The sequence below is a fragment of the Gekko japonicus genome, unplaced genomic scaffold (assembly GCF_001447785.1).
Source record: "Gekko japonicus isolate JY-2015 unplaced genomic scaffold, Gekko_japonicus_V1.1 scaffold176, whole genome shotgun sequence".
Classification (NCBI taxonomy): Eukaryota; Metazoa; Chordata; class Lepidosauria; order Squamata; family Gekkonidae; genus Gekko; species Gekko japonicus.
The window spans coordinates 129,871-156,611 of NW_015160840.1; positions in this window are offsets into that span (position 1 = coordinate 129,871).

Consider the following 26,741-nt stretch of genomic DNA (forward strand, 5'->3'; position numbering starts at 1 on the left):
TTCCATAAGCAAGGTGCCATTACAGTTCCTGCAGTTCTGCAGGGCCTGTAAGATGGAGCTCTTCCGCCAGGCTTTTGAGTAGGAGCCGCCACTATTTTACCATCACTAGCTTCTGGCCCTGGGAAGAGAGAACAACAGTGTCACATGGAACTGGCAGCACTGATTGGGTGTACCATCTTCGAGACGTCATCTTTATGGAAGATCTTGTTTGAACATCTAGAGCACTTAATAGGTTGTAATTATGTTGTAATATTGTAGTGATGTTTTTATATGGTTTTAATCTGTTTTATGTGTTGGCTTTGCCTGTCTGTGAGTCGCCCTGAGCCCACGTTGCGGGGAGGGTGGGCTATAAATTGAAATTATAAATAAATAAATAATATTTTTAAAATGCCATGACTTTGGTTGCCACTTTCCTCATCTCTGAAGGTGGGGCCCCAGAGAGCAGGGCTTGGGGGGCAGATCTTCACTAGTGGGCTGGACAATATGGGAGGAGGCAGTCTTCACAGAGTTGCCAGCATCCAGGTGCAGCCTGGAGATCTCTTGGAATTACAAATGATCTTCAGATGAGAGATCCAGGTGCAGCCTGGAGATCTCTTGAAATTACAAATGATCTTCAGATGAGAGATCAGTCCACCTGGAGAAATGGCTGCTTTGGAAAGTGGACTCTAGGACATTATATCTTGCTGAGGTCCCTCCCCTACCCAAGCTCTGCTCTCCAGAAAGCTCCATCCCCAAAACTCCAGGAATATCCCAACCTGGAGTTGGCAAGACTGAAGCATCCTGGCCCCAAACCATTTAGGGTTTTAAAAGAACCAGCACTTTGACTTGTGGTCAGCCTACAAATCTTTCAGCACTGGGGTAATAAGATTGCTGTATCCCATCCCTGCCAATAGCCTGGCTGCTGTGTTATGGACAAGCAGAAATTTCCAGACTGTTTTCAAAGGCAGCCCCATGTAAAGAGCATTACAGTTATCTAACCTAGATGTTATCACATCATGGGTCATCATGCCATGGTGTCAACTGTCTCTCAGAAATTTGTCTCAAATCCTCCTGGGTAAATAAGTCTGAGTTTATCTGACAAGAAATCCCCTGAGATCTGAGAATGTGAATTTTAGTCATAACAATCCCTTATTCACTTTTTGTTGAAATATAGAACACAATCCTCTAAGAGGCTGCACTATTTGTTCCCAGCACTGCTCGTTATGGAATCAGGATTTGTTGTTGACTAATCCCTCCATTTGTTCCAGTGAGTACCTTTGTGTGTGTGTATGTATGTGTGTTATTGCACTGTTAACAGAATTGCTAAAGAAAAATGCCTCACAAAAACAAACTCACCACCCAACCTTTTCTTCCTCAACATAACCATCAGAGAAAGCTAGTAGGCCGAGGAAAAGATTTGTGGAATTAATCTGTCATCACAGACACTCTTGATTCCTCTTTCTGCCATCTCTAGAGCCAGTGTGAAGTGGTTAGTGTGTCAGATTAGGATTTGGGAGACCAGGATGCTGAGCAATGCATCCTGATGCATGAGTTGCACAAGTGTGGAACAAAACTTGACAGTGCTTCAAAGCCCAACAGATGATGAAGAGGGAAGGGAAAAAAGCAAAGCTGGAAGTGAAATATGGGACACCACAGCTGAATCAGACAGATGCCAAAGGAGGGCTTCCTTACCATGAGGGAAAGGGTTATTTCCCACCCAACCCAACCCTACCATGAGGGAAAGGCTCCTCTCCCAAAGGTTCCTATTCCATTTTGTGGAACCACAGAGCAGACAGCAGAGTCAGCTGTCCAATCTGACTCCAAGGATGGTGGAGAAATCTCATGTGAGTTATAAAGCAGGGTACATTTGGGAAAAGGAAATTAAACTCATATACCTGGAAGAGCCCCCTTGCTTTATATTTCATGAATTTCTTCTGGAGGAGGTTCAGTGTGGACAAGGTGTGGAGCCAGAATCCCCCTGCCTGCCCACATGTGGTGAGTAGGGTAGAGCCAAACTAATAAGGATCATGAGCATGTTCCAAGGTGCTACATGGAACTAGTTAAGACAGCCTAATTGGAAACATAAGACTGTTCCCATCTCCAATTTAGATTAATTGAAGTGTTTTTACTACCTGTCCTACCATGACTTAGACATCTGGATATTGGAGGGACAACATTTTCATCAGAGGAGCTGAAGCTCTGGAATTCATTTTCCCCATTGGCCTGACCGAGTCTGAGCCTGTTTACCTCCAGGGCACAGTGTAAATCTTGTCTTTCTTTCCAGAGTTGCCTGAGGGCTTCATGCCCAATATGTCAAATGAATCCTGGGAGAGGATGTATATGGCTAACACAGGCTGTCAACAAGAGTTTTTGTGTGTGCTTAAATTGTGTAGATGTCCTCAGACAAACATTGATGGATATGGGTCTCTAAATCTATACAAATTTCTAAAAGTTGATATCTAATGGTTTAATAGCTAGGATGTAACATCTGGATGTAAGAGAACTGGCTCCAAAAGATGTTTCTTTATTATCCAGTCCTAAGAAACAAACTGACAGAAACTACATTTTTATATAACTGCCTATAGTATAGTGTTTTCCTAAAATCAACCAGTAAACAACCCAGTCTTCAGCCCCTACTACCAAATACTTGTTTGAATAAGAAGCTTCTTCTAGATGGTGATAAAATTGAGATTCTTTTGGAGACAACAGTTCTGAAATTAGGGAGCAGACACCGAGAATACTGTTCTTATTTAACCTTGCCACACGGAGGACACCATCAAGATGAGCTCTTCAAGAGATGACCATAGAGATCATGAGGAGACACGTTTATATTCCTCAGTGGTAATTCCTTGTTTGTAAACCTGCCATAATATCATTTGGTATCACAAGGGTGTGAGGATCAATGAAGTCAGAGTTGTACAGCTTCTTCCATTTCAGCATCTACTTCCTGAACAATAGATCAAGATGGGTAGCCGTGTTAATTTGTCTGTAGCAGTAGAAAACAGCAAGAGTCCAGTAGCAAGGAGAAGGAGGAGGAGGAGGAGGAGGAGGAGGAGATTGTATTTATACCCTGTCCTTCACTCAGAGTCTCTGAGCAGTTTACAATCTCCTGTCCTTTCCCTTCCCCCAAACAGACACCCTGTGAGGTAGGTGGGGCTGAGAGAGCTCTTTTGAGAATTGCTCTTGAAAGAACAGCTTTGAGAGAAGGTCTGCTCAAGGCTATAACTGTATAAGCAGAGATATATAAGATTAGATAGATAGATAGATAGATAGATAGATAGATAGATAGATAGATAGATAGATAGATAGATAGATAGATAGATAGATGAAAGAGAGAGAGACCCAAGGTCACGCCAGCTGTGGCATGTGGAGAAGTGGGGAATCAAATCTGGTTCTCCCAGATTAGAGTCTGTGCTCCTAACCACCAAACTGAGTCTAACAAAATTTGTGGCAGGGTATGAGCTTTCATGAGTCACTGCTCCAGATACAACTAGACTGTATCTAGCTGTATCTGAAGTAGTGAGCAGTGACTCACCAAAATTCATACCCTGCCACAAATGTTATTAGTTTTTAAGGTGCTACTGGACTCTTGCTTTTTCCTGAACAATAATTCACCCAAAAAGATAACAATCATTCAAAAGTCATAGAAAGGAATATGCAAATATGTGCCATTAACCTAATAAAAATATAATACATTTGTCAATATTAATAAAACATATTTGCAATATGTGAATCTCATTTACCTACATAACCTACAAATTGGAATCAATCTCCTGTACCTCTGCACTGCATTTATCCATACTCACTAATATTAGATGGGTCAGGAATTCGATAGAACTGGAAAACCGCTTGATATCCCAAATTCTAGTGAGCCTCAGAATAGACCTGGTTAGCATTTCATTTATAAACAGGACAAACTTTCCTGCAGTTATCAAACAAGAAAAAAACCCATGTTATCTTACAGGCAGAAGCAAACAGACATTTTCAAAATTAGTTAGCAAAAATAACTATTGGGTCCCCAAGGATTTGATAGTCTTCCATTTCATTAATTCTTTTGGAAACCATGTATTAAGTCTTGTACTTTCTCCCAGTTTCACTATAAATGAAGCTAAGTGGTGATGGAATGTACTGTCAAGTCACAGCTGAGTTAGGTAGCCCAGGAGGGTTTCCAAGGCAAGAGATGGCCAGAGGTGGTTTGCCATTGCCTGCCTCTGCATAGTAGCCCTGGACTGCCTGGGTGGTCTCCCATCCAAATACTAAGTAAGGCTAACCCTGCTTAACTTCTGAGATATGATGAAATCATATCTCACCTGGCCCATCCAAGTCAGGGTGAAAACTAAGTACCACCTTCAAATTACACCCTTTCAAGTATCTACCTAATACATTGGAAGAATGCATATGGGTACAATCCTAAACAAATTTACTACAATGCCATAATGTTAGATATTATTAGCTCATAAATTTTATTTTATATATGATATTTATGTCTAATAATAATAACTTTTATTACCCCAACAGTCAAGGGCTAACCCCCATGTGGTTTTTTTAAAAAAATCTGCAAAATGTTCAGGCACAGCTTAGGGCTGCCAATTCTGGGTTGGGCATTCAAAAAAACATTCCTGGAGATTTGAGGATGGCGTCTGGGGAGGGTGACTTCCACAGGATATAATGTCATACAGTCCACTCTCCATAGCAACCATTTTCTCCAGTGGAACTGATCTGTATAATCTGGTCAATTTGAATTCTGAGAGATTCTTAGGTCCCACCTGGAGATTTGGGTTCTGAAAATTCCCCAAAAATATAAAGAGTGAAAGATGCCTACATGCTGATGTTGGAAAAAATCTTGAGTTTGGATGGCATTTTGGGTCACTATAGCAAACCCAAAAGCAGGGGTGAAATGCCTCCCAGCTATTTTATCCCCAGCTTTCTGCTTGCCGCGGCTTTTCACCCAGAGCCATTTAAACCCCTGCTTTCTGCTCCCCACCGCTTTTAGCCGGTTTGGTTCACAAACCAGCTTATTGCTTTGTGGACCACGAACCAAACTGCAAAAATGTGATTCATGTCCATCCCTAGTTTTGGTTAAACTTTCCCTCCCTCCTTTCTCTTCTTCTGTGATTTTTCTGGAGACTGTCCCTTTTTCTTTTGTTGCACTGAATGAAAAACACTTATGTTTCATTATGTTGGCCTGTAAAACCGCCCTTTGATAGAACCATCCTTCATCACAGTGATCTAGTCCACAAATGTACAATGAAATTTTACATTTGTAGGTCCCTTTTTAAGGTCCGCAGCTCTAATTAGTGTCAGTAGCTATTGCTGCTGATGATATTTTCAAAAATGTACTGATAGAGCCGGAGAACAGCTAACCCATCACCTGGCTGCCGGTAGGCAGCCCCATCCCCTGTAATATATATGTGGCCATAGTCTAGGGAATTAACTTGCACTTGCAACATATCTGTAAACCGTTCTGAGACCTTCGGGTCTGAGCGGTATATAAACCGAATGTAATAAATAATAAATAAATAGAATAATGTCATTACGAGAGGGGGCACTAAGAGATCCATGATTACCTGTCTAGAGTGTTCAACTAGAACTGGGAAAAACCAGGATCATATCCTCAGTGGCCATAAAGCTCACTGGGTGTCTTCTACTATGCAGGACTGTTGTGAGGTCAAAATGGAGAAGGAAATCTATTTATGCTGCCCTGAGCTCCTGGATGGGATCAAACTCCATAGAGCGGCATACATCCAACCACCCCAATGGAACGGCATTTCCATTTGCAAAAGTATATGCAGTGACCTCCACAAATTCCCCCTGCTGCAGCAGTCTCCCCACTTTGCCCTTATGCTCATGCTGACCCTCAAAATAAAAATGTCTGGGGGCTCAGAGAGATGCAGGTTGAAGAGGGAACTGGAAACTGCAAGGTCCTACCCTGTGAAGTCTATAGATGGTTGAACACCAAATAATATCCCCCAAAAAATTAAAAAATAAAAGTTAAGAGCAGCCTGAGACCACAATTTAGATAATAGGAAGAACAGGGGGTTTAACTTTTGCACCCTGCATAGTTTCTCTGTGGCAAACAGTATGCTGTTACTAGCCACTGATGAGGGAAAGGCATGCAAATGAAAGGTACCATTCCCCCCCCCCCAATACTAATAGCAGCATGGAGGGGAGGGCAGTTTTGAGAAGTGAAACCTCATGGAAGATTAAATATTAATCTCCTTGCTCCCCACCCCCATGTCCCAGAGGTGATTTCAATTTACAGAACACTGGGAAAATCCAAGCATAGATCTACCAATGTCTCATCTGGTTAAAGAGAAACATTTAAATCCAGTAGCACCTTAAGATTTCCAGGGTAATTCTCAAAAGCTTATATCCTGGGAATCTGGTTGGTGTTTAAGGTGCTACTAGATCTTAGTCAAGCTCTTCTACTACAGATCAACATGGCTAACCAGCAGAAACTATCATCTGGCTAAATGTTCTTCTAACATAATTTAAAAATCTAATCCAAAATAGGGAATAATGACAGGGAAAGATACAAGAATCAAATATTTTAACACACCAAACTGACCGCATGGTCCTCATTCTTATCAGATATGGCTGGGGGAAAAAGATTTTTTTTAGTTCATGCACTTTTAGATCGGTGACTGAAGAGTGTTACTCTGTCCTCTTTTGCTTCTCAAGCAAAATGCAAAACAGTCTGAGTGAAACCATGGTAAAATGTAAATATCTCGTACAGTGGCCATAAATTACAAAAGAAAGTTGCTTGTAACTTATCCTCTTATGCCTTTTGAGAAACTTAGCTCATTTTTATGGCCCAAACTTCAAAGGACTAAAGCCGCTTCATGAAAAGGTCTAATGTTCATTCTAAAACTACTGAGGATAACTCTAAACGTTTAAAAGTTTTATAGTTCTTAAATGATTACAAGAAACCCAGCAAGTAGTATAATGGGCAGGATTGTGTTTTAACCAAAACCAGATCAGAAACTACTGTGTATGATTTGTATTATGGGTGGCTGAACTGAGTGGAGTTCAGGGTTTTGTGAACCTGTCCTGCTATTTTTAGTTTTACAAATTAGGTCAAAGTTTTAAACATTTCTTCTGGAACGTAATTTTATTATTTTTTTAAGAACTAGAATGTCACTAAAGAGTCAGCTCCCAAATGTGACTTACATGTATGCTGTACACATGGTACACGATCACTTTCTCTTTTGGTTGCGTGAGGTAGAGTAAAAAGATTTTTCGTTGCTTAGAACCTCCTTCAGACAGGTAAGAGCTTTCAACTGCACTAACATTTTAATTCAATAAAATGATATCAAAGGACTACATTGGGATTCTATCTATCTTCAGACCCATTCATATCACTAGACTGATATACTGACATCCATCCTCTCCCCAAACCCCTCCCTCCACAGGTTCTATCCCACCCCCCAAATCTCCAGGTATTTCCCAACCCTCTTAATTTGAATTATCTCTTACCTGACAGCAAACACACCAAACCGCTCCCCCCCCTGTTTTTTCAGCTAGTCAGCTTGCAATATGGGGACTGGGAATATCTCGAGTTTGGTAACAACACAAGGAAAATCCTGTTTCATTCTTGAAAAGCTTTCTGGTGTCAGCTACATCAGGCAAGAAGTGAAACTCTCTACAACATGATAAATGTCGAAGACTATTTCCATGTTCTATAAACCAAGAGATGGCAGAGAAAACAGACAAGGCTCCTGTTGTATGCCAGTTGATCACAATGAACACCCTCTGGTGATGATTGGGCAAGTAATTTTTTACCAGCTGGATAGGGAGGAAAAAAATGAGTCTTTTCCAGACATTTTAGCCTTTTCAGACCACAGTTCCCTACATCCTCACCTACTACATTATGATGCAAAACATAGTAGGTACTTATCAGGTACATATTAACTGAGGATCCCCCTTAAACGATAGTTCAGAAGTTTCAGCTGGTATAGAATGTGGCAGCACAGTAGTGGAGCATATCCTTTCTGTCCAGAAAGTCTCTGATTTCCAGATATGGTTGCCAACCTCCAGGTGGTGGCTGGAGATCCCCCACTATTACAACTGACCTCCAGGCCACAGAGATCAGTTCACCTGGAGAAAACGGTCACTTTGTAAGGTGGGCTATTTGACATTACATCCCATAGAAGTCCCTCCCCTCTCCAAACCCCACCCTCTTCAGGTTCCACCCCCAAAATCTACAGTTATTTCCCAGCCCAGAGCTGGCAACCCTATTTACAGTGCCATCCTAGCAGATGTAATCAGAATCCTGCTCAGATCTGTATTCAATGCAGCTTCTTCCCATGAAAGTGTTCTTCTGTCTTCAAGGTCAGCCTCATGTAGAATGCATTGCAGCAGTCCTGGGGGGGGGGGCAGCATGGTGCCTGTTGACACCTTTCCTAGAGCCCACCAAGTGTTTTTAGAAAATGGGTGGGACCAGATGGGGCTTTTGTCCAGCAGCACTTTGATTCACTACTGGAGATCTGGTTTGCTGGGCAGATAAAAAAACAACAACAAAAACAATCTTGCACCACCACACCACTGCACCAGAACCAATGGGTTGAAATTAAATTAAATTAAATCAGAAGAGATTTTGGCTACACATTAGGAAGAACTTCCTGACAGAGAGGTTCCTCAGTGGAACAGGCTTCCTCGGGAGGTGGTGGGCTCCCCTTCTTTGGAGGTTTTCAAACAAAGGTTAGATGGCCATCTGTCAGCAATGCCGATTCCGTGAATTTAAGCAGATCATGAGAAGAAGGGCAGGAAAGGTTGCATCAGTGCTTAATTCTTGTGGCCCTTTCTAACACACCCAGGGAAATGCTGATCACCACTTCGGGGTCAGGAAGCAATTTTTCTACAGGCACGTTTGGCTGGAGATCCTGGAGGTTTTTTGTCATCTTCTGGGCATGGAGCAGTGATCACTGGGAGTGGGGGGGGAAAGGTATTTGTGAATTTCCTGCATTGTGCAGCGGGTTGGATTAGATGACCCCGGAGGCCCCTTCCAACTCTATGATTCTGATTCTATGACTGAAGGTAAGCTGAGTGTGTGCAAGAAAATATTGTAAACCAATATGTTCATTTGAAAAGGCACCCTATTAAAAACAGTTTCTGCCTGAAATGTTGAAGATTAACTATTAAGGTTTATGCATAATCTCACTCCCATGAAGTAACAACGAAGACACTGTAATAAGATGCTAAATAAACTAAAATTCTAATTATACTTAATTTATATACTGTGTGTAATTATTTTTATATGCTAAAGTATACAAAAATATGCAAATATAATCTTCAAAAATAAATACAATATGAATCAACATGGATATTTTTGTACACTTTAGCATATTTATATATTATTAGTGTCTTTGTTGTTACTTCATGTTCTTTACAAACTGTAATCTCACTCCCAGCCATTTTGTGTCTCATCCTGCCTCTTGCAGCAGCCATTTTGTGGTTGGCTCGGCTTCCTCCAGCAGCCATTTTGTGACTGTGCCCACCAGCCTGTGTCAGAATTCCAGTGGTGCCTGCAAGCTCAAAAAGGTTGGGAACCCCTCTAGTAGTCAGTCCCTGTGATTACAAAGACATGTACAGAGAAAGCTAGTGTGCTGTGTGGTGTACTGTCAGACCAGTAACTCATGTTTCCAGTAAAAGATCTCAGGAAGCAAGCTGGGGGGGGGGGAGATATTCCTTTGTATGAGACTCTGGAGAGTTACTGAGAGTCACAGCAGACAATATTAAGCAAGACGGATCAGTGATCTTTCTGTCTTGATACAGAACAACTTTATCGGGGGAAATGCAGAGAATGAATAATCCTAATATTTCACTCACCATTTCTTTTTAATTTCTCACAAAAATATTATTTCCCCTACTTATTACGTAAGGTGGTAAGGCTTCCTAAAACTATCAATGCATTGTGTAATTGATGGCGCAGATCGACAATGAATTTTAAGAATTGCCATGGATGCTAAGTAATTATTTTAACCCTTGCTCTGAAGTAGTCTTGATGGCGAAATGCAGCTACTAACTACATGAAAGTTTTATACTCCACAAACTAAAAAAAGTACAGCTGACAGGCTGCATAATACACTTATTTACAAAATACGTCTTGAAGCTGTCCTTCACAGATCATTAGCCGCATTGGATTAAGCATGAGTCCTACATAGATTTAGTCATGAATTCTTTCTTTTCAGGATATTGGAGCAGGTCTGAAACCCCATTCGAGCCATATGGTGGCAGAGGGCAGCATTCCATCCCAAGGGCCTTGTCAGGCTTACCCACAATCTATTGTCGGGCGCTGTTGGTGAAAATTGATACTCACTTAGTTTAGCTCGACAGAAGCCCCCTTCAAGATACTATCGAGAGTACAAAGATCACACCAACTGCCTTGCATTTGTGTCAATCTGCCACATGTTTCTCTTCATACTGGTGCTTATCATTCCATAAACTGGATGCCTGATGTCTTGCCTTTTAAATCACAGACTGCTCCAGCCAAGTGCTTCTATGTGGCCAGGCATTCTCAGTCAGGAAAGTGGGATTTCACTAAGCAGGGAGAAATATTTCAGATGCTGACAATCGCGTTTATTTCAGCAAGCCATGTAATGCACACTTAATGTGATCCAGAAATGGTATGAATTTGAACTAGAGGGCAGCTAATATATTTGATTATGCTCCCATTTCCCACTATCCAGCAGAAGCAAACTTGGTTTTCAGTCTATTGTTTTCATTCTAAGTCGTCGTCCCCCCCCTTCTTGGCTGTTCTTCTACAGCGGTTTCTTCTTGTTTACTATTATTTTATGGAATTAATTATGATATGATCACATTTGTTGCATATAGCCAAGTATCATTACAATCAATCTCAAAGAAGATAAAACATAAATCATAAATAATATCTAGACTACTTAATTAGATGCTGTATAGAAATTAGGCCGGGCCCTGCCTTCAGATTTGCAGTAAAAAAACAGAGAGAGAGAGACAAGACCTACCCAAAGGTGGGGAAATGGACAGAAAATGTAGAAGAGAGAGAGATCATTTTGGCCATGCTATAATGAATATTTTTCTTCTGCCCAGTAGGAGTCAAAGCGGCTTACAAAATCCAAAAACACAAATGACAACCTAAATCATAGCACATCAGTAAGACAGAAACCCTCTAATACCACATACAGAATTTTTGGCCAGCTATTTCAAGTCAGGAAAATTCTACTTTTTACACTGTCCTATCCTAAGGTGAGTTATATCCTTGTAAGCTCATTGACTTCAATACAGACAGTAGGTTATAACGCTGTTTAGGATTGCACTGATATAATTTGACTTTACAGAACTTCCTAAACCTTTGGAGGGTAAATGCCTTTCTCACAGCCTCCAAGAGGCCATTCTATAATACAGGAGTGGGCAAAGAAAACATTGGTCTCAAGCTTAGACAATCCTAATTACCTTATGTGTCAGTGGTAACAGCAAAATTTGAGAAGATAACTGGAGTTGCCACATGAACTCAGATAATCCCTCAGATGTCCTTTCATGAGTCTTCTTTGTATGTCCATATGCACATAGTCCACATGATGTGAGCGCCTGCTATACCACTTTAAAACCTTTTGGCCAAGCTGCCGTTTAGCTTCAGATAGGCAGTGGTGGCAACTTGAAAGAAGCTAAGCAATCTTGGGTTGCATGAACAGAGGGAAGAGACCCAAGATCTCTTGCTATCAGCCTAGCAACTCAAAGTAACAGCTCACCGAGGCATCACACAATATCGTTCACTCAAATGAAATACTGGCATGTTATCAGGCCTGTAGCTACAGTGGGGCATTTTGGGGCCCTGCCCCCTTAAATTAAAAGCCCCGCCCCACAAATAGCCATGCCAAAAACCTTATCTTTGAGGAGAGACTCCTGCTGCATGTTTCCCAAAGGCTCATGAGAATACTTTTGAAAGGCTCACCATGACCTAGGTGGGTATGCAGGAGGACTGGGAGACGTATTGAAGGTGTCACTCTTGAGTGCCCTTCTAAGCTTTCTTGTCCTGTGGATGGGAACTCAGAAGGCATTTAAATGCCTTCTGCAGGCAATTAAATGTCCTCTCAGCTGCCCTATCCCTTGAAAAGAAGGGTTAGAAACAGGCTTGGGAGCCTCCCCCTTTAAAGACAGGCATTCTGATTAATTTAATTAACTGTAATTTAACTGCCCCCTGAACAAAAAAATCCTGGCTACGGGCCTATATGTTATACCTTTCATACCAGGCTAAATTATACAAAAGGCTGATGGCCACGTCCTGCAAGATGAACTTGTATTTATACGGCTTCAACACTGTTCTAGCTTTTCTGAACAAGGGGTAGTGATTTTGGCAAGGACTGGTAAACAATAGGCTTTGCAAAGAACTGGAAGGGCATTTTGCCAATCCCAGTATCCAACCCTAGGGCTGCAGTCACACACACTAAATAATCCACTTTCAATGCACTTTCCAACTGGATTCTTCCAGTTCACACAGTGAAAGTGGATTGAAAGTGGATTATTTAGTGTGTGTGACTGCAGCCTAGGTGGACTCGCCTTGTACTTGAAAGGGAGCATCATGAGTATGGGGAGGGAGAGGTTAGCAAGTGCCTCCTCACTTGCCGCCCCCTCCAGCTCCAAGAATCCAGCAAGTAGCAGCACATTGCTGAGAAGCAATGACAGATAAGCCACACCCATTGCATCCTCCCACTTTCTACCCTTTGCTGATCTGGTGCTGTCTTCCCAAAAACCTAACCCATACCAAACTCCATTATTTTTAGCATTCTTTCTTCCAGCCCAGATCACTGCCAGAATAAGGGATGCACTGCAAAAAAAAAAGAAGAAGAAAAACTTCTGAAAGCAACTTGCAGGAAAAGGTGTGGTAGTAAAGAGGACTTAATCCCCTTCACCTGCAGAATTCTTTTTTGTTAAAAAAAAAAGTGGGGGAGCTCCACCATCACCCCTCTCTAAATACAAATGAATGCACACATATATAAAAACACAGGTTCCTCTGTTATATCTAGTTTAGCTCTTGACATATGAAAAGGCTAAAATCATGTTTCCTTTTGACACTGGGAGACTTGCCATTACTACAGAACCTTATTGCTTGGAAATAATTAGTATACAAGTGCGGGACCTGTAAGGACTTGAAGGCATCTCATTCCCCCCTCAATATTTCCTCTTTCCCTTCCCTGGCAGCCAGCCAGCCACCTTTCCTTGCTTCCTTCTCTCCTTCACACCCACCAGCCAGTCTACGTGCCCCATCTTCAGTTTTCCCCTGTTTCCTCTCCCTGGCAGTGTCTCCCTGGGAAAATTCTAGCCAAGTTGCATGGTGTTGCCTGAGCTGGACCTAGTCATGCAGTGGGGAACCTGCTATTGAGGGTACCTCACTTTCCCTCATATCCCCTCCCCCTGCTATTTCCTCTTTCACACCTCCTGGCCCAGCCCCCATAACCTCATATTTTCCTGTTTCCTTCTCTCCTTCCCACCTACAACCAACCAACCTTTTATCTGCCCTCCAATCTTCAGCTATATTTACTTCATTTATATCCCAACTTTCTCTCCAGTGGGGACCCAAAGCACCTTACATCATTTTCCTCTCCTCTATTTTATCCCTACCACTATCCTGGTAGGTTAGGTTGGAAGTGTGTCACTGGCTCAACATCACCCTGTGAGCTGTCATGGCAGAGTGGGGAAGGGATTCAAATCTTTCTCTTCCATATTCTAGTCTGAAACTCTAACCACTACACAACACTGGCTTTTGTGTGGAGGCTGCTGTTGAATACTAGTGAGCACCTGGGCCTGTCAGTGGTTGCTGCTGATCTTGATCCTGATAAGTCCTCCCTCAAAGGCCAAAGCAGCTCTGGAAAGGCCCCTTCTCCTGCCTAACTAACAGAAACCAAAATCTGAAGGCTGACAATACTGGTATAGATGCTAGCAACAGCCACTGATGACATTAATTTCTGAAAGCTACAGTGCTGCTTCTATAATTGGAGGTGTTTGTTAGTTTCCTTGTTTGTTTTGGTTTTGGATTTCAGATTTTTCAGCAGCCCTAGGGCTTTTCTCAGGCTTGTAGAAAGATCTGTCTTGTCTGTCTATGGTCCCAGTCTCCGGATTTAAGTATACATAAATGGGGCCACTTGAGAATTAGATATATTGATAAATTCAGGAGAAGTTAAAACATTCAGCAGAATCAAATAGTAGAGGTTTTCCATACCATTTCAGACTGTAGGTGAACAATTGTATATTTAAATGCTCTCCTGCTGGGGATGGAATCCTCCGCAAATCAGTGTTAGGCAGAAGAGGGGAGCGAGCTAAGGAGAAGGACACTCTGAACCCCGCCTCCTAACTTCTTTGTTTTGTGTTTGTTTGGAGCTGCTGCTGTTGCTGCTGCATCTTCTTCTTAAGAACATAAGAACATAAGAGATGCCAATGTTGGATCAGGCCAAAGGCCCATCCAGCCCAACACTCTGTATCACACAGTGGCCAGAAATACCAGTGCCATCAGGAGGTCCACCAGTGGGGCCAGGACATTAGAAGCCCTCCCACTGTTGACCGCCCCCAAGCACCAAGAAGACAGAGCATCACTTGCCCCTATCTATACCTTGTGGCTAATAGCCACTGATGGACCTCTGCTCCATATGCGTATCTAATTCCCTTTTGAAGCCGTCCATGCTTGTAGCCGCCACCACTTTCTTCTCCTTCTCCTTCTTCTCCTCCTCCTCCTCCTCCTCCTCCTCCTCCTTCTTCTTCCTGATGGGGAAGCACTCCAAGATGTGATTTTCCATCTGCAGCCTGAAGTGGTCCAGTTCAGGAAAATCTTTTCCCACTTGATTTTGTTGAATGTTGAAACTGGCCTAAGTGGAGCCCCTTTTATCGCATACTAAATTGGCCTTCTATAGACTAGGCCATATATGTACAGAAAAAAATGTCTTCTCTGAATACAAGTATTCTTCTCCCATGCTCTCCCTGGAAAAAAACAATCCTATGTTTACTAATTCATGCCTCGTTGCCATGGATATGATTGGAATATTATGCCTTGGCATCATGACTCCAGGATCAAATAGGCGGAGAGGAAATATGGAAGAAACAATGGCTTAAGCAGGTGACATAACCTTTATTTTATACTGGAATATAGTTTTTAATTATCCAACCTGTCAAGGCTACTTATTTAAAAACTCATGAAAGATAAGTGGGTTTCAACTTCTTCAATATGATACATTCCACCTAGTTCTTTTTTTTAAATTATTCCATACTATAATAAACCTCTTCACAATGTTTCTCCTATAGAGAACAACCAAACTTATGTTGCATTAAATGTTTTAGAACTGAGTAACATTTCAAACCATTCATTAGAATAGTAGCATATGGTAAGATGTAATTCTATAGCTTTGAGGTTTAACCTTATAGGTCATGGCATAGTAAGGTCAGACATATCTGGTCCAAACAAGTAGAAAATTACACATAAAGCTCTGTGTTTTGTACAATAATGTATCCGCAATAGCAATACTATTAATCTACACGCTTTACAGATAATTTATATCAGACCTTATTTATCCCATTGTTCTGTGGGAGTTCAAAGAATGGGGATGCCCAGGAATTCTCAGCTGATTAAAGGGAAGGTATGAATAGTAGCTCAATAATTAAACTAATACTTCATTTCTAAAAGTTAATAACCAAATTGACCACAGAATAATCTAAAGTCTTATAAATTGCAACTGTTAAAAATCTATGGTCCATCTAGCTAGGGCAACATTGATATCAGTTAAAAAGAAAAGAAACAGAGGGGTTCATTATTTGTTGTACTTCTATAATGCATATGCTCTATTCCCAAATTCTGGCTTCCTTCTGAAATCCATCATGCTTTCATGGAATCCAAGCATTTATAGGGATATGCGCACACACTTGTCAAATTGCAAATCAAATGGAAATTGTGAGTAGTATACTCAAACAATTTAAAATAATCTTTTTAAATCAAGAACTCCAGATTGATCCAAACTATATTGCAAATGTTTTGTGTATAAGCATTCTTGAACTGATTTCCTGCAGTTGTTCCTGGCTTCTTCTCCTGTTCACAAGTTACCCCAACCTACCCAATAAGAAAACAAAATATTTGCACAAAAAGAGAGATGTGCATTCCATTGTTACTGTATTCCTGCTTGGCAGACAGGGGGACCACATGTATGGCTTGTTTTTCCCATATCCCAGTTTGCGGCGCCGTAACCCCCCCCCCCACTCCTGGCTCGGCCTGCTCAAACGAACTCTCTGCACTGGGCAACAGAGGGGGAGACGCGCGGGAGGGCGGCCCGGCTGAAGCTCCTCCTAGTGGGGACCGGACGGAGGACACAAAAATGAGGAACATGCATGCTAGATGGGGGATACACTTCTGACTAGCAGTGTGTGTGAACAAGATCTTGGGGTATGGGTGGACCGAAAGTTAAATATGAGCAGCCAGTGTGATGGAGCGACAAAAAAGGCTAATGTGATCTTGGAGTGTGTCAACAGAGGCATAACATCCAAATTGCAAATTGTCATCGTCAGGCCATGCCTGGAGTATCATGTGAAGTTCTGGAGGCCTTAATTTTAAAAAGAATGTGGACAGAATGGGTGCAGAGGAGAGCGATGAGAATGATCCAGGGCCTGGAGACCAATCCCTATGAGAAAAGGCTGAGGGACTTGAGAATGTTTAGTCTGGAGAAGAGGAGGTTGAGGGGGGGACATGATTGCTCTCTTGAAGTATTTGAAGGGCTGTCACTTAGAGGAGGGGAGGGAGCTTTTTCTGTTGGCTGCAGAGAGGACTCGCAATAATGGATTTAAATTAAGGATGGGAAGGTACCAGCTGGATATTAGGAAAAACTTTTTTATGGTAAGAGTTGTTCCACAGTGGAATCAGCTGCCTAGGGAGATGGTGAGCTCCCCCTCACTGGCAGTCTTTAAGCAGGGGCTGGAGAAATACTTGTCAGGAATTCTCTAGGCCAGGGGTGTCGAACTCATTTGTTATGAGGGCCAGATCTGACATAAATGAGACCTTGTTGGGCCGGGCCATGTGTGTCATAAAATGGAATGCCAGGTAGTGAAGATATAAACTTTATAAAGGACACAAGTGGGTTTTTTTTTACTTAAAATAAAAACATGCTTAAAACATTAGCACTCTTGCAATATCTTGGCTGCGGTCACACGGAGCATTTGCCACGCTGATGATATGGATAGTAGGTGGATTTTCTGGGCGCGATCACACCGCAACATCTGGGAAGCGTATAGCTACCGTGGCTAACCCGAGGCTTCCCGCCGAAGATGCGGAGTAAAAAACTAGTACCTCCGAGGTGCTAGTTTCCGGAAACCGCGGGGCAAGGGTGGGCGTCTGATCGCGTTTCCGGTGGACTTACGTGGCATCCAGTGCCCACCGCTGTTCGTCGCACACAAGGTTTTTTTTTTGTCTCCCAAGTCTCCGCAGGTTGTGCAACAGCGCCCAACAGCACATGCGCACAAAGAGCGATTGCTAGTGCGATCATGCGGCGCGGATTCTGTGCCGCGCTGCAGGATACCCATCTGGTCGGCATCTCCCCCCTAACCACGGGACCTCAACCAGGACGTGTGCTCGAGCGGCCACACGTTAGTTTCCTCCAGGGCAATTAGCCACGCCTCCCCCCCGCAATATCCGGCCCATGTGACCGGGGCCTTTGTTTATTTAACAGTGTCTGATAACTGACACCTCTTGCTCTGAATTATTGCATCAAAATGTCTGTGCAGGAAAAAAAATCAAAAGTGCAATTTTTTTTAATTGCAGGCACCAGCTAATGAGCATCATCCATTGCCATTATAAATTGCTTAAATCTGTGGTGCATACCTGGATTTGGGGCTTAAATTTAAGCTTCTGCTGTACCAGAGTTTAGCTCTGACAGGCAGCAACAATTTAGCATAAGCTCTAGAGATGTAGTGGGACACTGTAAGACCTGACAAAGGCGAGTGGTAGAAGGGCTCTTGGCACCAGTAGGGCACTTTTTATTTTACTGCCTCCTAGCTGTGACTGGTGAAACTTCATATATTTTTTTTTTAGGTTTTTTTCTAATTCCCTTTAGGAATTCTGCACAGTTTGTTGCAACTACCCATTGCTAAAGGCCCTTTATGTCTTTCCTTTTCTTTTAAAACAAGAATCATTTTAAAAGCTGAGTTCTCCCACATGGATTAAATTGCCCTGCATTAGCACCTGTCGGATGTTCTGATTCATTTGCCATTTTTATCATTTCCCTTTTTAAATTTGTTGTAACAGAATTTATTCTCTCTCGGATTAATAGCCTGGGTTGTAACTTCTCAGAGATTTGTAGGTAATAAACGGTCCGGCGGACAGTAGATATTATTATTGCCCCAAACAGAGGCAATGTTGAAAGCTTTCTTAGGAAAAAAGTGGGTAGGGGTCTGAGTCTCAAAAAAAGATACTGTTGGGGAAAGTCAGCTTCCCGATCAAACAAGGTTCAGCACTGGGGTCGACAGCAAATTTACACAGAGGCAGCTTGTAAAATGCAAAGGAAAAAAGAGTTTGTTTGCTCCTCTTTTACCCAGCTAAAATTGCAAACTCCTCCTAGGATTGCAGACATGGTTCTCCTCATTTTATTATCACAACAGGCTTATGAGTTAGGCTGAGAGCCAGTGTGGTGTAGCGGTTAAGAGTGTCAAACTACTCTCTGGAAGACCCACGGTTGAATCCCCCACTCGTGCCATAGAAGCTCCCTCCTTGACTTCAGGCCAGTCACACTCTTCCCTCAGCCGAACCTATCTCACAAGGTTGTTGTGAGGATGAAATGGAGGAGAGGAGAATGTCACAAGCTGCTCTGGGTCTCCATCGGGGAGAAACGGCAGAATATAACTGAATTAAATAAAATAATAAAAAAAAGTTCAGACTGTTTTGTCAGTACCATTTTAGACTACTCTGTTTATTTTATGCAGCTTTTACATACTGGCAAAGGTTTTTATTGACCTGCTGTTATGGGTTTGACTTGTTCTAAAGTTTTATGGGTTTGGTTTTGTTTCAGTATTTCTTTGGCTTGTAGCTATTGTTTTGTTGTGCAGGTTCTGTACATAAACATAAGAACATAAGAGACGCCAATGTTGGATCAGGCCAAAGGCCCATCCAGTCCAACACTCTGTCACACAGTGGCCAGAAATACCAGGTGCCATCAGGAGGTCCACCAGAGGGCCAGGACATTAGAAGCCCTCCCACTGTTGACCCCCCCCCCAAGCACTAAGATGACAGAGCATCACTTGCCCCAGAGCCCCTATCTATACCTTGTGGCTAATAGCCACTGATGGACCTCTGCTCCATATGCCTATCTAATTCCCTTTTGAAGCCGTCCATGCTTGTAGCCGCCACCCCTTCCTGTGGCAGTGTAGAGGGAGCACACATCCTAAATGCATACACAGAATACTTCCTGCCCCCCAAGCAGCAGATAGATAGGTAGACAAAAGGGGCAGAGCTTGGATTATTATCTATCTTTTTACAAATTTGTATCCCACCGCTCTGCCCTAAGAAGGGCCACCAAGGCGGCCAACAATTTAAAACATGCTTGTGTCTGACAAAGGGAGCTTTGACTCTCGAAAGCTGGTACTCTGAAACTCTTGATGGTCTCTAAGGTGCTACTAAGGGCCGCAGTGGTTCAGAGGTTAAGACGCCGGAAGGTCTGTAGCTCAGCAGTTCGAGACCTGAGTGCCACATGGTGGAGTGAGCTCCTGTCTCTGGCCCCAGCTCCTGCCAACCTAGCAGTTCGAAAGCAAGAAATTGCAAGTAGATAAATAGGTACCACTTTGGTGGGAAGGTAACAGTGTTCTGTTCATCTCGGCATTTAGTCATGCTGGCCACGTGACCACGGAGAAGTCTTCACACAGCGCTGGCTCTTCGGCTTGGAAACAGAGATGAGCACCGCAACCCTAGAGTCGGCTTTGACTGGCTTTCGAGCAAGGTAAATCTTTACCTTTGAAGGTATCACTGGACTTGAGCCTCACTATTCTACTGCAGAACAGTACGGCTACCCTCTGAAATGATATATTATAAACCATTAAAATAAACCCAAACATACCTCAGTCAAATAACTTTTAAAAAGAGTTAAAAAAAAAACCAGAGTGAAAATACATATGAAACACTTAAAGTACATACAAAACGCAAACCATGTGGCGAGTACCCTATACAGCAGGGTAGGAGGGAGAGCAAGTGGGGCAAGTCCTCTCACATGCACATGTATTCCTCTCCCCACTGTGAGAAGATTTTTTTAAAAATGTGACACAGAATGACTGGACTAATGTCACCATTGCGTGTCAGTTATCTCCCATCCAATGTGCCAGACACTATACCACGCCAACTTTCATAGGCAAGCCTAGTACATTAGCTGTCTACATTGCCCATTATTTCATCAAGAATATGTCTTATGGTCAGGGCTTTTTTGGTAGAAAAAGCCCAGCAGGAACTCATTAGTATAATAGGCCACACCCAACAGCAGAAACCTATTAGCATATTAGATCACACCCTGACAGCACAGCTCATTAGCATATTAGGCCACACCCCATATGTTACCAGAAGTGTGGTCATCCAGCCACACCCACCTTTTGCTTCTTATTCTGTTTACTTTGTTGTCAAAACCCTGGGCTTTTTTTTTTAAGCAGGAACTTTTTTGCATGTTATGCCACACACCCTTAATGTAGCCAATCCTAATGAGTGTCTGCTGTTGGGTGTGGCCTATTATGCTAATGAGTTCCTGCTGGGTGTGGCCAACTCAGGAGCCAGCCGGAACTCCGTTCCTGTGCGTTCCTGCCCAAAAATAGCCCTGCTTATGGTATTAAAATAACAATGTGTTTCAATTCTCTATGTCATCTTTCAGTTAAACCTATAACACTGCACCATGCATTGTGAAGTTGTTTTCTTCGTGTTGTCTCTTTTTGACGTTTGTGGACTCTCCAGTTATGGATATGTACTGGTGGTGGTGCTTCTTTAAAAAGAAATCTCTGTGACTATAGACATTAATATCATGGCATAGGATGTTGCATATTCTTCTGGAGGAAAGAGTAGTTCACAGTAAAATACTGTAACTCCCCGTCAGCCTGAGCCAAGTAGGGTGTTATTTTTGTCAACCCTAAACTCAGCTGGGGTTCTCTAATGTTAGCGGATACTAATTGTGAGTGTGTCTTATACATCAGAGGCACAGAGTCTTATGCTGCAGCCACAAAGGTATATTCCAATTATGCAAATGGTGATGCCGTGACATTCCCTCCAAGAAATCACTCTATATTCATTGGCAACAAAAGGAGTGTCAGAACAGCATGCCCTGACTTGGCTACTTCTTTAATAGCCTTCTAGCTTCTGTCACACATGGCCTGCCCTCTTCCTCGGCAGTTTGACTAATCTGTGCCGGTCCTACAATTATTTTGTCATTGTGATGGCTGAAGGAGGACTGGGAAGCGCTTGCTGGATCCCCCCCCCTTTTACTGCTGGAATTGTGTTGGCAGGTTATACAATATCACAAAGGGATGGTCTAAGGGCCTAATAAAATGCCACATGAAAATGCATGTAACAAAACTTGGATGGTCACTTTTACAAAAGGACTGATTTCCAGTGGAGCAACAGTGTATGTGGTAGTAATGTGGTGGTAATGAATGCTCAACCCTTTCCTGACCCAATACTCTTACTTATGTATATTTATTTCAGTAGTTATACCACACTTTTCTCCCCAATGGGGGCCCAAAGCAGCTTATCACATTCTCCCCTCTTCCATGTTATCGCTACAACATTAATACGGTTGCCAAACCCACCAGTGGACATGAGGGTCCCCCACTGCTAGGCCCTACCCAGCCACTGATTAGCTGGCCACCAAGGGTGACTTACCAGTAGAAAGAAGAAGGCTGAGGCCATATTGCTGGTGCTGCACAGGATGTGACATCACCACACTAGAGACTTCTGGGTGACGCTCTTGTATCTGGGCAAAAACTGTATGGTAGAAGCCCGTTTTTATCATAGAGTTTTTGCCCAAATACCAGAGCATCACCTAAAAGTAACTGGCATGATGATGTCACTTCCTGTGCAATGCCAGCAACATGGCCTAGGACTTCTTCTTTCTACTGGTAAGTCCCCCCATTCCTCTCCAGTTGCCAGGACAGACCTAGCAATACTAAACATCAAACCTGTAAGGTAGGTTAGGCTGAGAGAGAATTTTTTTTGTTAACTTTATTTTCCTTTTCCATAAAATATAATTCTTTAACATAATTCTTCATATATATACATTGGAGTCTACAATTGTCACATTACATTAATCCAATCATACAGACGCTTCCATCTTTCCACAAACACTTTGTCATCTTTCCCTTAAAGGATTAAACTTAATTTGTCCATCTCTGCCATTCCAGAGGAGATCCGGGCCCTGCGGGACCTTGCGCAGTTCCGCTGGGCTTGTAAGACGAAGCTGTTCCGCCAGGCCTTTGGGTAGGAGCCGCCACTATTGTACCATCGTTATTAACTGGCCCTGGGAAGAGAAAGCGACAGTGCCACATGGAACTGATGGCATTGATTAGATATACCATCTTAGATACGCCATCTTGATGAAAGATTTTGTTTAGAACATCTAGAGCACTTAATATGTTTTCTGTAATTTTTGTAATTTTGTGACAATGGTTTTATGGTTTTAACTGTTTTATGTGTGGCGTATGCCTATTTGTGAGCCACCCTGAGCCTGCATTGCGGGGAGGTAGGGCTATAAATTGAAAGTATAAATAAATATAAATAAATAGTAATCTACATGTTAATTCATCTTGCGTGGGAATATGTTCTTGTTCCCAAAATCTAGCTAACAAAATTCTTGCAGTTGTAAGTATGTAAATTATCATGTATTTAGCCAAATGCAACTCACTGTTATCAAAGAATTGTTGGAAATGTAAAAACAACGTTAGAACTTTCTTTCATATGTGGTGGCGTTGTGAAAAGATATATAGATACTGGAAGATACAGAATACTATCTTAGAAATAACTAATATCAAAATTGAGTTATCTCCTGAAACTGTTCTGTTAAATATGTTACCGGAGAGTTATAAATGGAAAGATAAATACAAGGCTGAGAGAGAATGACTGGCTCAAGATCATCAAGTGAACTTCCATGGTGGAGTAGGGATTCTGCATGGGGCATCCCAGATCCTATTTCAAAACTAAACCATGCTGGCTCTCTTTCTAGATTTAACTCCCTTCCCTTTCCTCCAGTTCTCCTTGCATGGTTCCAGTGTTCACAAGGGCAAACGGGCCTACATTCTAGACTTGTGCATGGGAGTTTGTTTCATTTCTTTCATTTTTAACATTAATTCAAAAAAGGGACTGTTTCATTATTGAGTTGTTTTGCATGGTTTTGTTTCATTATTGTTTCTATACTGTAGTTTTGTTTTCATAATTCTATTTGGTTATTTCCCACCAGTTTCAATGGGAACCCTGCCCCCATTGGATCTCTACTTTTATCATTTTCAGTACAAATTTGACAAAACTTGGGGAGGGCGTTTGTAGTATTTCTTCAGGATTTAGGGTTGCCAACTCCAGGATGGAAAATTCCTGGAGATTAGGGAGAGCAGCATTTGGGGATGGAAGCCCACTCTCCAAAGCAGCCATTTTCTCCAGGGGAACCAATCTCTGTCATCTGGAAATCAGTTGTAATTCTGGGAGATCTTCAAACCCCACCTGAAGGTTGGCAACCCTAACACATTGACAAATTCCAGACAGACAAAATATAGCCCCACCACCACCTTTTTGAGGCAATGAAAGGTGCCTCTGTTTAACATTGTAGTCTATGGGAGAGTTGATAGGAAAGATTGCAAACAGTAACACAGACAGAAGTGCAGCCATTTAGCTTAAAGAACAGTTACATGAGGACAAGGTCATTTGGTGGCACAAGCAGGGTAAGGCTTATGGGCAAGCAGGTGGCAGCAGAAGGACCTTGGACAGAGGGTAAGGTCAGGAGAGCAGCAGGCAAGTAGCGGAGTTCAGCCTGCAAGGGAAAATTTGACACAGCAGAGCAGGCATTAGGAGGAGAGAGGAAGGCAAAGTCCCCCATGTATTCTTCTTTTTTGGAACACTAGTCACGTGCTGTCCCTTTAACACTGGCTTAATCTCCCTTATAAATAAAAGCCAAATGGTGGTGGCATTTCTCTAGAACATTCCACACGCTCCAAAATCAGTTCGCTCTCTGATCTGTCATTCAGAGGGTCTCCCTATCCACTGACTGCTTTGCCTGAGTCCTGCCTCCAACATTCTAAACATTTTGCTGTTTCTCTCCCCCCCCCATAGCCAGTCAGAACACAGAGGTTATTTGCATATGCAGCCTCATTGGCCTTTGCCTCGGAACACAGAGGTCGTTTGCATATGCGACTTGATTGGCTTTTGCCTCTAACATTCTAAATAGTTTTCTGTTCTGAGGTAAAATGTGTCCAATCTCCAGGTAAGGGCTGGAGATCACTCAGAATTACAACTGCTTTCCAGATGGCAGAGATCAGTTCCCCTGGAGAAAATGGTGGGCTCTGTATCCTTATATGCTGCTGAGGTGGCCCCCGTATGACAGCCAGTAGCAGTCAGGGCTTCAGAGCATGGGAGAGGCTGCAGGTATGTGGGGGGTGGAAAGCTTAAGAGTGAGGGGGAAATAAAGGTAGGTTGATGATTGGCTGGGAAGGAGATAAGGTTGCCAACTCCAGGTGGGAAATTCCTGGAGATGTGAGGGATGGAGCCTGGAGAGGGTAAGGTTTCAGGAGGTGTGGGACCTCGGACAGGCACAAAGCCATAGACGCCAGCCTCACAACCAACCATTCCCTTCTGGGTAACCATTGTTGCCAATCTCCAGGTGAGGGCTGGAGATCACTCAAAATTACAACTGTTCTTTAGGTAGCAGAGATCAGTTCCTCTAGAGAAAATGGTGGACTCAGTGTCATTATACCCTGCTGAGGTCGCCACAGCAAATTGACACTGAGTGTCCAAGGCTGGGGCACCCGCCCAGAGCCTCTTTCTAGAGGGTGTTGTATTTATTTCCAAAACGTTTTCCTAGTGTGACAATATTTATCAAGTTTAGTTGAGGTTTACTTACCTCCATGCCATGAAACATTTCGCCTGCTCATTTGTACACATTAAACCTCTATTAAAGGGGCAGCACATTTGGGGAGGGGACTTACTTCAATGGGGCATAATGCCATAGAGTTCCAAAGTGACCATTTTCTCCAGGTGTATTGATCTCTGCACACTTCTTCAGAAGCTTATACCTTGAATTAAATGTTGATGGTCTTAAAGGTGACACTGGACTCAACCTTTGTTATAAATATGTTAAGAAATAAATAAATACACAGGGGAAGCAGCAACAGCCAGGGAGAAAAAATATCAGTGAAAGTCCAGCAGACAATGTTACCAAACAGGGCCCAAAACTGTCCCACATTCAGGCCCGTAGCTACAGTGGGGCATCTCGGGGCTAGGCCCCCTGACTTACTGGCAAGGCTCCACAACTTCCCTTCCAGCCCAGGGCCCCTGAGCGGTAGCAGGTGTGGGGAAGGGGATGGGTATTCCTTTAATTCGATTAGCCAGTGTCCCCTAAGAAATTTAAATGGCCCCCGACTTAAAAAATCCTGGCTACGAGCCTGCCCACATTCTGAGTGTTTTCAAGAAAAATGACTACCCCGCCAAACTGCTAGTTTCTAGTTGAAATTAACTATTCAAAAATATTCACTGCTACTTTGTTATATATTCATGCATCAGAATTTCAACATTTTTAAAGTGACGGTGCTACACAAGTCACATTTTGCCAGGCTTTGCTCATCCAAGCTAAGAACTGCTCTCTAGTTTGTACCAGCCGAAGATGGGAGGGAAACAAGCCAATTCCCCCTGGTTTTGGAGGGGGGGGGGTTGCCAGTAACTGTTGATTCTCGATTCTTTTCACCTTTTGATTCCCCCTGTGCATGTGCCAAAATGAGAAACTAAAGTTATTGAAGAGGCTGCTGTTACTGGATGCTGTTTGTGTAAATAGATCCTGGGAATGGTGCCAGTTCCAAAGGAAGAACTCCAGAGATTAGTATGATCTCAGTGCAGAACACCTGCGCTGATCCCTGGATGGGGAAGGAGTGCAAGAAAACACAAGATTGCATCTAGGATCCTGGGCGATAATTGTCAGTTTCTCTGCTATTTAATAAAGTTAATGAATTTAGCTGTTAGTAAATTTTGTTTTGAAATTATGTTCCAGTTACAACGCAGTGATCAAAATATCTATTTCTGGTCTCATTTTGGTCTGTTTCCAGTATTGGAAATAATGAATTAAAATATATAATTAGGGGAAAAACAGAAAATGTTAATCCTCTCCTTACTCATCTGTTCTAGAGATTTAAATGGAAATTTAATATTGATATTGCAAGAAGTTGAACAGAAGCCAAACCAATTCAGCAAAAGTGCTCTATCTACATATTAACTACTTTAACTCTACAAAGCAGCAATCCTCTTTACCTTTCTTCCAATGGTTGGAAGGGATTCTATTTCTCCGAGTTTTGCAAATACATTTTCACATTTAGTTGGAGCTTTCGTTTGGCCTAGGGCTATTGCTGTGAATTGTATTTTTGTCATCTATTGAATAAAAAAGCCATGCTGCCTTGTTGTTATTGTAGGATTGTATTAGAGGGGGGAATCCATAGTAATGTCACAGAGCCATTTTTTCTTTTCAGATTTTTTGCAAATCTTTGCATACCTTCATGCAACAATGGGGGTGATGAGGGGAAGTCTAAGGGGACCAAATTCTGGGGGACCTGGT